Here is an 11,817-nt window from a genome sequence, read left to right as displayed (position 1 = left end):
AAGTAGAGACTAGTGTTCTATTATTTATAAAAGTTCTTAGGAGTAGAACTTAATTATAATATTTATAATAAGGAACTACTAGGGGTAGTAAACGCCTTTAAATAATAGGAAGCTTAACTTATAGGAGTGTACTTTAAAACTAAGGTATAGATAGACTACTAAAACCTTACTAGCTTTATATTAACTAAGAAGCTTAATAGATAATAAGTATAATAAGTAGAGTTTCTAGTAAACTTTAATTTTGCTATCTACTATTAACCTAGAATACTTAACGGCGCTATAGACGCCTTAAGTAGAAGATTAGACCTAATAGAAGATAAGGCTAACCTCTATAATACTATATTATAAGTGCGTAAAGACAGAATACTAGAGTATAACTAACTAAAGATTAAAGCTTAAGCAGCCTCTTTCTAGTATATAGGACTAGAGGTATATAACTTATAAGACTACTCCTAACTCTCTAGGGAATAAAGAGAAGAGTATAATCTATTCTAGAATAGTTTTAATAAAACCTAGAGGGACTACTAATAAAGGGTAATTATTAGAAACTAATACGCACCTATCTTAATTAGGAAGCTATATAAATCTAGGGAATAGGGATACCTAGGTATTAAAGAAATAATGCGTTGTATTATAAATAAATACGCTATTCTAAAACTTAAGTAAAAAGTTATAAAGGAAATAAGTAACTATTTAGTATATTATAAAAATAAGCCTAAAAGACATAAGCCTTATAGACTCCTATAACCACTACTATCTATAGAGAGGCTATAGTAAAGCGTAATAATAGATTTTATAGTAAAGCTCCTAAAATTACTATAACTAGGAATAAAATGTATATGTAATACTATTATAGTTATAGTAGATTAACTTATAAAAGCTGCTAAGTTTAGACTAATAGAAGAGTCTATGTTAGTAGAAGAACTAGCGTATAAGGTAGATAATATACTATTTATAGAATATAGCCTACCTAAAGAATTTATTATAGACTATAATAAACTTTTTATATCTAAATACTAGAATACGTTTACTATAATATTAGGAATATATAGAAAACTCTTAATAAGTTTCTACCCTTAAATAGATAGATAAATAGAATAAATAAACTAGACACTAGAATAGTACCTTTAGTTCTACGTAAATAAATAGTAAAATAATTAGGTAGAACTCTTACCTATAGCATAGTTAGTATATAATAGCTCTAGGTTAGGCTTAATAGGGTACTCTCTACACTATACTAACTATAGATATAAACTAATTATTTATTAGAATCCTAGAGATATAGAAAGTCTTTCTATAGAAGCTTATAATAAAGCTTAGAAAATAAAGGAACTTTATAAAATCCTATATAAAAGAATTATATAAAAATCCCTCTTAGCATCTAAAAACGTAAATAAATAAAGGATTAAGGGACTAACCTTTAAGAAAGGGGATAAAGTTTTCCTATTATAAAAAAATCTAAAAACTAAAAGGTAAAGTAAAAAACTAGATTACCTATAGGTAGGCCCCTTTAAAATATAAAAAGTTAGAGGACTAGTTATAAATAAATTACTTCTACCTATAGGTACTAAAGTATATAACACCTTCTATAAAAACCTCCTAGAACTAGCACCGCTAGATACTCTAATTAAGACCTAGCTAGAACTAGAAGACAATAAGTATAAAGTTAAGGATATTAAGGACCTAAAAATAGTTAAAGGTTAGTAGAGATACCTAGTTAAATAGAAAGGATAGCTAGAATAGTATAATATATAGGAGCTAATAAGAAACCTTATAAACTATAAGGAATTACTAGAGAACTTCTACTAAGAAAGGGGATACCCTTAGAAAGATTATATACTAGTATAGTAGGAACTAGGTTAGGAAAAGTAGTAGTAAAAGCTAAAAGATTAAAAGAAGGGTTAGCCTATAGCTAGGTAGAATTAGTAAATAAAGGTAAAAATAGTAATAGTATATAAGTACTACTAAAAGCTCTACCCTCTACTAAGCCCTTCTCTTATAACTAATCTATTGCGTTAGTAACCTAGAGATTATAATAAGTAAAGAAATATTCCTTTACCTTAACCTTAGCTAACTCTAGTTTAAGGTAGGTAGTTTTAGTATACACCTAAAGAAGAGCTAACTACTTCTACTCCTTTTCTTTATAAACTAAGGTCTAATTATTCTTAGGGACCTATAAGCTATAATTAGTATAAGCTAAGATATAACTAGTATATTAACCTAAGGTTATATCTATAAAATAGTAGAGTTTTAACTTCTAATAATACTTATAACTAAGTAATATTTTAAGGCTTTAGGATTTAACTTTTAGTATATAAGTATAATATTTCTAAACTAATAAGTAAGGAGTTTTAGGCATATTTAGGATAGAAAGGAAAATCTAGATTAGGGTATAACCTAAGTAGGTAAGAGGGCTAGCGTACCTTTATATATCTAATAGGCGCTAATAGGCTAGCTATACTATAGGAAGCTAGACTAGGGTATTAGAATAATACTCCTAAAAAGGGGGATAATATTATAATTATAATAGGACTAAGTAAGCTAAGTAGGGAGGATTATACTTAGAATAGTAGTAATAGAGGTAAGCTAGATTAAGCCCTATAGGTTAGCTAAGTAGGTAGCTTATATTATCTATTATATAATAAGGTCTAGTATAAGTAGAAGACCCTAGGAACCTTAAAGACCCTAGGGACTTTAGGAGGTCCTAGGACCTTAGAGTCTAAATAGGATCTCCTAGATAATAAAGAATAGTATATAGTTTAAAGGGACTTTAGAATCTTTCCTATTCTTTATAGTTAAAATTCTATAGTTAAAATTAGAGTATATCTTCTACACTAAAATCTATTAGTCTTCTTATATAATTATTACCTTACCTTTTATAGTAAGGCTAGGATATTCCCTTACCCTATTATTATCTATCTACTCTTATCCACTAAATACCCACAAGGTCCGACCTAGGTTAGGTACGTAGAAGCCCCTTATAACAACCTACTAGAATATTAACCCTAGAATTATATAATTAACCTAGAAGAAAGGAAGACGCCACCCTTTAGACTACTATATAGTAAGATAGGAGAAGAACTCTAGAAAGAATATAAATTTATTAAGATAAACTTAGTAAAAGAATATATTAGACTATTAAAGTTACCTATAGCGAGCCCTTTTATATTTATTAAAAAGAAGGATAGATTAGATAGACTATATATTAACTACTAAGTAATTAATAATATAATAATTAAGAATAGATACCTACTACCTAATATCTTAGAGCTTAGAGACAGACTCTTATAAGTAAAAGTTTTTATAGTAATAGACTTATAGGATAGATACTACCTAATTAGAATAAAGAAAGGTAAAGAATAGAAAATAGTGTTTTAATTATACTATAGACTCTTTAAGTACCTAGTAATACCTTTTAGACTTACTAATACACTAGTAACTTTTTAAGTACTTATTAATAATGTACTCTATAAACATTTAGATATATTTATTATTATATATATAGATAATATTCTTATCTTTTCTAAGAATAAATCTAACTATACTAAGTATATATAGATAGTACTAAAAGTACTAGATAAGGCATACTTAAGGATTAAACTTAAGAAATACTAATTTAATATTAAATAACTTAAATTCCTAGAACACATTATTACTACTAAAGGGATTAAGATAGCACTAAGTAAGATAGAGAGTATTAGAAATTAGCCTATACTAAAAACTATAAAGAATATCTAAGAATTCTTAGGATTCTATAGATTTAATTAATAATTTATTAAAGATTACGCAAAGGTTATAATACTATTAATAAACCTTACTAGAAAGGATACGCCTTTTAAATAGATAAATAAATGTAGAATGTTATTCTAACTCCTTAAAATAGTATATATTATAGAACTAGTTCTTATTTATTTTAGGAGTAATAAACTACTATAATTTAAAACTAATATAAGTAATCTTACACTAGGAGTATGCGCAAAATAAGAATAAAATAATAAATAGTATCTAATAGCCTACTACTTATGCAAATTTAACGATATAGAAATATGGTATAACATATATAATAAAGAACTCTACGCTATTATTAAAGCCTTAAAATACTAGAGAATCTACGCTCTTAGCTATTTAACGCTAGAAATCTATATAGATTATAAAAACCTACTAAGGTTTATAATAATAAAAGAACTAACACTATAATAATAAAGATAGTTATAGACTATAGGATAGTATAAGTTTAAAATTATTTATATAGTAGGAAAAGAAAATAGATAAGCAGATACACTTAGTAGACAAAGTAATCTAGTAGGAGAAAAGGTTAAGACCTACTTAGTAATTCTTTATAAAGATAAAAATAGATCTCTTAAACTAATAGTAGAACTTAATTAACTTTTAGTTATAAACTAAGAAGTACTAAAATAACTATAAACTAAAATTATTAAATAATACTATAATAACCCTATGTACGGACATCTAGGCATTATAAAAATAATAGAACTTATATAATAAAATTATATATTTAAGGGGATAAAAGAAGCTGTAACTAGTTATATCTAAAAATGTGTAGAATGCTAGAGGAATAAACATAGTATACATTTTAAGTATAGAGAAATATAACTAATTAGGATACTAATAGCACCTTTTAAAGACATTACTATAGACTTTATTATAGGAATACTAGACTTAATTAAACTAGCCACAAAAACCTTATATAATAGTATTCTAGTAATTATATATTAATTTATAAGCTATATTAAATTAATTCTATGTCTAAAGAACGTAATAGCTAAAGAGCTAGCTTACCTTTTTTAAGATAAGTAGGTTAGATACTATAGTATTCTAAAAATAATTATTAGTAATAGGGATAAACTCTTTATATTAAACTTTTAGATAACGTTTATAGCACTTATTAGAATAAAATAAAAACTATCCACGGCATATTATCTATAGATAGATAGAAAAATAGAGAGAATAAATTAAACTATAGAAATATATCTATAAATATACTATAATAAATAAAAAAATAACTAGGTTTTACTATTACCTATAGCATAATTAGCACATAATAATAAGGTATTAATAGTAATAAAGTAAACACCTTACTATACTATATATAGAAAATATCTAAATCTCTTTAATTAATAATTACTAATAAATATTAACGTAAAAGAAGCTATAGATATAGTAGATAATATAAAGAGGATATATAATAAACTCTAAGAAAACCTTAAGAAAGCTTAATAGTAAGCTATTTCCTATATAAATTAGAAATAAAAAATATCACCTTAGCTAAAGAAGGGGATAAAGCATATCTACTTATAAAGAATCTTTAAACTTAGAAGAAAAAACATAAGAAACTAGATTATATTAAAGTTAGACTATTTTATATTTCTAAATAAATATTACTAGTAAACTATAGATTAGAATTACTACTAGACATAAAAGTATACCTAGTATTCTATATATTACTATTAGAACTAGTAGACCCTAAGACACTAGTTAAAACTACTTTCTATTATAGAGCTAAAGAAGAAACTAAATTTAAAGTTAAAAGTATTATATATATAAGAACCTATAAAGGAATCTAATAGTACCTTATTAAGTAGAAAGGATACCTAGATAGTAAAAATACTTAGGAACTAAGAAGTAATCTAGGTAACTATTAATAAAAGGTTAAAGAATATAAGTAAAACCTTTAGAACCCTATTATATAATAAAGAATATAAGGATATACCTAGCTACTAGATATAAGAGGAATATTTTCCTAGAAATTAGAAGGAAGATTATTTATTACTAACTAGATAGAGGGGCAAAGCTCTATAGGACTAGTAGGCTAAGTAGGCTAAATAGAATTTTTATCTAACTCTACTAATACTATACTTTCTACTATAATAACTTTACTAGTATACTTCTTATTTTATAATAACTACTTCTTTAACTAATCCTCTTTTACTTAAGCTATATATATAGCTTTAAAAGTAGTATTCTACTCCTTTTATACTTTATTTAATTATGCTTCTAACTTCTTCTTCTTAGTAACTAACTGCGAAAACTTATTCTAAGTAATAGTAATATTATACTTTAAACCTTACTTCTAATACTTACTATACTTTCCTAAACTAATATAGACCTTATAAACATAGGCGTATAACTAATAGAATAAATATTTTAATACTATAATAATGCTATAGTTTTTAATAGTAAAAATAAGGTTGTAATAACGCTTTATAGGATAATAGTTAGTAGGCATAATTCTTTAGAGTAAAGAATAAGAAAGAGAGGAATAATATTATAAACTAGATAATAGTAGGGAAGTTTAGGCGCTTATAAAGGTAGAAGATATAATAACTAGGGTTATAATAAAATAAAGATATACTAAGTTACTTAGATAGTAGTTATATAACTTACTTAGCTACTTAGGGTTCCTAAATAATTAAGTAGCTAAGAGCTATTACGTAACCTACTTAGTTATTTAGGGCCCCTAAGTAACTAAGTAAGATCCCTATATAGGAATATAAGAATAAACCTTTATACTTATATTTAACCTAAGTTTTAATCTATTATTTAGATTTACTTAGGCCCCCCTTATTAACTTATTATACTTTATAAGATACTTTTATATTAATAAGAACCCCTTCTCTCCTTCCCTTAGTAAGTCTTGCCTAAGAACTAACCTTAACCTATTTAGGATTAGCTACCCTTACTAGATTTAACAGGAAACTTATAAAGTACCTATCTTTATAGTTTTTTAATAGGGTATAAAACTTATAATTCTTAGTTCCTTATAGGATATTTAAGACTAAAGCTACTATAGTTCTCCTTAGGGGTAGGTCTATTATAGATCTAGGTTTAGTAATATCTTCCCTAAACTTACTATACCTACTATAGTATAGTGTACATAACTAGGCTATAATAAGGCTACTAATATATATTACTATAGTAGTTATTTAAAATAATAGTCTTCTTATATATTATCTATATATTACTAGGAGGAGTTTTATAGTAGGAGGATTTAATATCTAAAGCTAGATACTATTTCTAAGCACTCTATATAAACTAAGAAGGTAACTAAGGGTAGCCTATATATAGGGCTAGACTAGAAAGGGTATTTACATAGCTTATATAGTACTTTTATACACTAAGAATTCTAATAACAGAGAGTAGCCTAGAGACCTTAACTATAACTATAACCTTAGGGATAGTTATTAAGAGAAAGCGTTAGAGGGGCTCTATTAGAAAAAAATAAGTATTTATAAATAAATTATAGCTATCTATAATACTTTCTTTTCTATTATCCTTATCCTTTAATCTATTAATTATTAAATCCTTTAATTATAATATATTCTAACTAAAGGCGCTTAATATACCTAATCTTAGTATACTATAGTCCTTATCTTCTATTTCTCTTAGTAGTATTACTTATAAATTTATACTAGGCTTACTAATATATTAGATCTATATTAGAATTAACCTAACTATTAATAATAAGCTATAGGTAGCGTAGCCTACTATCTATAGTACTAGTAAAAAGGCTATATAGAATTAGAAGGAAGCTAAGTAGTAGTTCTATAGAATCTACTTAACTATAGTAGTATTTAGAAATAGTAAAGAGATTAAGTAAGTTAAGAACTAGTTAAAGACATAGTAAGAGGTATATATAGGTATTATTAAAGCACTCTAGTTATATAAAGTAGGGTAGATAGTAGTAAAAGCTTTAAGAATAAATAGTAACTTTAAATACTTCTTAAAGTATAAGTAGAAACTCTAAAGTATTTATAACTACTATAAGATAAAGGAGCTAACTAAAGAAAATAAAAGGTTTATTATAAAAATAATAGGTAGGCTAAGTATCCTCTAAATATAAAAAATCCTACTTAGTATAAAACTATAGATATAGCTACACCTAAGGTTATTTTAAGTATAGAGCCTATAGTAGGTAATATAAGAATAATATAAAGATAATAAGGTAGAGGTTCTATAATATTAGATTATTTAGTAGTAGTAGAAGCTTATAGAAGTTTAGGTATATAAAAGGCTAAGTAGGTAATAGTAATAGTAATAGTAATAGTAGTAGTAGAAGCTTATAGAAGTTTAGGTATATAAAAGGCTAAGTAGGTAATAGTAATAGTAATAGTAATAGTAATAGTAATAGTAATAGTAATAGTAATAGTAATAGTAATAGTAATAGTAATAGTAATAGTAATAGTAATAGTAATAGTAATAGTAATAGTAATAGTAATAGTAATAGTAATAGTAATAGTAATAGTAAAAGTAATAATAATAATAAAGGAAACTTAGTATAAAAGAAAAAGGGTAACTAGTAAGTTATAAAGTAAATAAAACGCTAGCCTTCTTCTTATTACCTTCTTATATAGTTTAAATAGTATTATAGCTAAGGTATAGTTATACTACTAGCTTATAAATATAGTAGTAGTTCCTATTTATACTACTACTAGAAATAGTATTACTAGATTTATTTAGGGTCTTATATTATTTTACTATAGCTAGCTAGGGTACTACTACCTACCTTATATATAATAGTTATACTATACTAGGGGAAGTAGGGATCTTATAATATATTATTATACTACACCTTTAGGGGCTACTACTATAGAAGCTTTTAGTAGTAGTATTCTTATATATTAATACTATTATTAGTATTAGTAAATACTTATAGGTAGTAGTAAGGGGGAGTATAAGGTAGGAAATTAGAAAAGAAGTAGAAGGTTATTAGAATTAGTTCTACTAAGAGAAAGTAAGTAGGTAGTATTAATACCTTATTAGTATAGTTATAGCCCTTTCTATAGGCCTATTACTTCTATAGTTAGTAGTTTAAACTACTATATAATAGTAAGTATAGTAGTTTACGCTTCCTAATATATATATTCTAATATTAGCGTAATATACTACTTAAATTCTACCTTAAGTAGAGTAAAGTTAAATCTACTACTATTATACTTTAAAAGTATAGGTCTAATATTAAATATATAGTATAGTATATAACGTTAAGTTCTAAGGTGTAGCTTCTAGATAGATAAAAAGTTATAGTGTTATACTAGTTCTAGTAAGTATACTACTAAAATAGTTACTTATAGTAGTACTATCTAGTAGGCTAGCTAGTAATAGCTATATAGCTAGGGCTAGTAGGATAGTACCTCTAGTATATAGTTATTTTTAGAAGTACTTATATATATATTCTTATACTATACTAGTATAGTCTATAGTGCTTCTAGTAGTAGGTTTACCTAGTGCTTATAGAAGCGTAGTTTCTTTTAGCTCTTTTAGTACCTATAGAAAAAATAATTTAAATATAAGCTTAGCTACTATATATTAAGGGATAGGAGCTAGTATATATAGTATTATATATATATAAGATAGTGTCCTAAGCTAGGAGCCCTAAGGGCCTATATACCCCTCTACTCTACTAAGCATCTAAGAACCATAATAGTAATAGTAATAACTAGAAACTTAGTGTTATATTAGTAGTAGAGCTAAATATATTATAATATAAAGTAAACTAGTATCTAGCTATATATTAGCTAGCCTTTAGTAAAGGTCTAGCTCTAATATAAATAAGGTTTAAGTAAATAGTAATACTATATAAAAGAAAAAGGGTAACTAGTAAGTTATAAAGTAAATAAAATACTAGCTAAGTTTTTATTTTTATATACCTACTAGGGCAATTTGCCTATATAATTAGTTAGTAACACCTTATATAGTAACTATACACTTAACTTACTAATAAGCTCTATAGATATATTCTCTAGAATTATAAGCTTTAGTATTCTTTTACTAGGTATAAGAGTTTATTAGAGTCTAAGGTAGTATATAATACTTATAGGCTAGTCTTATTAGTAGCCTATTAGAACTACTTAGCTAATTAGAATAAAGTTTTTACTTTTATAGGTTAGGTTAAAGCCTTTACCTTTAATTAGTTATCTAGTTACTATAGAAATATTTATAGATAGAATAGAATATCTATTACTACTTAAAATATTATATACCTTTTCTACTTAGTTATTTTATAAGTTACTTTCTAATAACTAGATATTACTACTACTAAGGTACTTAATAGATATAGTAGGAGCCTCTCTATTATCTCCTTTCACTAATTTAATATTATAAGACCTCTATATAAATATATACTTAGTATTAGCCTAACTAAAAAGTGCACTCTTAGTTAGACCTTTTAGTAGTAGTAGAGAAACTATTAAGCTAGTAAGCCTTAGTAAACTACCTTAATAAGCTAGAATTTTATAAATTATACCTTTTTTATTTCTTATTTCTTTTTTCCCTTATTATATATAGAATATAATAGAGAGCCGTTTATAGTTAATATATAGTACTAACTAGCTATTTCTTTACTATTAGGTAGTTATAATAGTAGCTTTACTCTAAAAAAAAAAAAAAAAAAAAAAAAAAGGCTTCTAATTAGGGTAGGCCTTATATTTACTTCTAGAATACCTTTATATTTTAGTTTATAGGCTTAGGTAGCTACTATTATAACTACTTTATTATTAGGAGAGTTATAGGCTTTCTTTATTATTATATTAATTTTATTAAGGTTCTATTAGGGATTCTACTTAATTACTCTCTAGAGGTTTTATTAAAATAACTTAAGTTATAGCTTAACCTTATCTATAGGGCTTTATAAGCTACTAAAAAAGAAGAAATTAATTAAATCTACTATTAGGGGTACCTAGCTAAGTAGGCTAAGTAAAATAGAAGTATAAATAGATTTAATAAAAAGAAAAGTAAGTCTTTTAAGATAGCTTATATACTTTTTTAAACCCTTACTAGTTATAGGGTCTATATAATAAGGTCTAGAACTAAGTTTCTTTATAGGGCTCTACCTATAATACTTAGCTCGAAATTTTTATTATTCTACTCTTTAATTACCTTAATAAATTTACTCTTATTCTTATTCTTCTTTAAGTATCTAGGTTTATACTTAGCTAGAGTACTACTTAGAATTATAGTATATAAAAAAATTTATATTAGAGCCCTTTTTAGTTATAGAGCTCTATATACTATATATTTTTTTATTAATAGAAGCTAGAGTTCTTAAGCTCTTTTTATTACTATAGGTTTTAACTATTTTAGCTTATCTATTTAGTTAGTTTAGATTAGTAAATATAGTATAGCCTTTAACTAGTAGAGTTTAAAGTATAAGTTCTTACTACTTTTTAAAATAGGTATATTACTCCTAAATTTAAGGTTTATAATTAATAAGAAAAGACCTATAGAAGAGAGATAATACTATTAATCTTAGTAAAAAAAAGGTAAAATTAAAAAAATTCTTAGTAAAAAATTTATTTATTATTCTTAGGCTAGTATACTCTTACTTTTATTTACTAAGTAACTAAAGTATATTTATTTACTTTATTACCTAATAACTAAGTAATTATTATCTTTTATCTTATAGTTACTTAGCTAATAAAATTATAATAGAATAAAATACTATTTTAAGTAAATACTATACTATCTCTATAACTAAGCTAATAAATATTTTATACTAAAACTTTAAGTAGATAAGTAATACCTAATAGTATATATTTATCTAAGGGGTATATTAAAGTAAAAGCTTTAGAAATAACTAAGCCTAGCTTAAGTAATTATAAAATAAAGGCTAGTTAAAGAAATATATATATAATTAATTAAATTAATTATATAAGAATACTTAGTATAAGTAAGGGCCTATTTTAAGTTATATATATTATCTATATATTACTAGAAGTAGTTTTATAGTAGGAAGATTTAACGTCTAAAGCTAGATACTATTCCTAAGTACTTTATATAAACTAAGAAGGTGACTAAGGG

Source organism: Didymosphaeria variabile, assembly GCF_027946475.1.
Source record: "Didymosphaeria variabile strain IMI 356815 chromosome Unknown scaffold_9, whole genome shotgun sequence".
Taxonomy (NCBI): domain Eukaryota; kingdom Fungi; phylum Ascomycota; class Dothideomycetes; order Pleosporales; family Didymosphaeriaceae; genus Didymosphaeria; species Didymosphaeria variabile.
The sequence above is the reverse complement of the archived record's forward strand: the minus strand, read 5'-3'. Positions refer to the sequence as shown.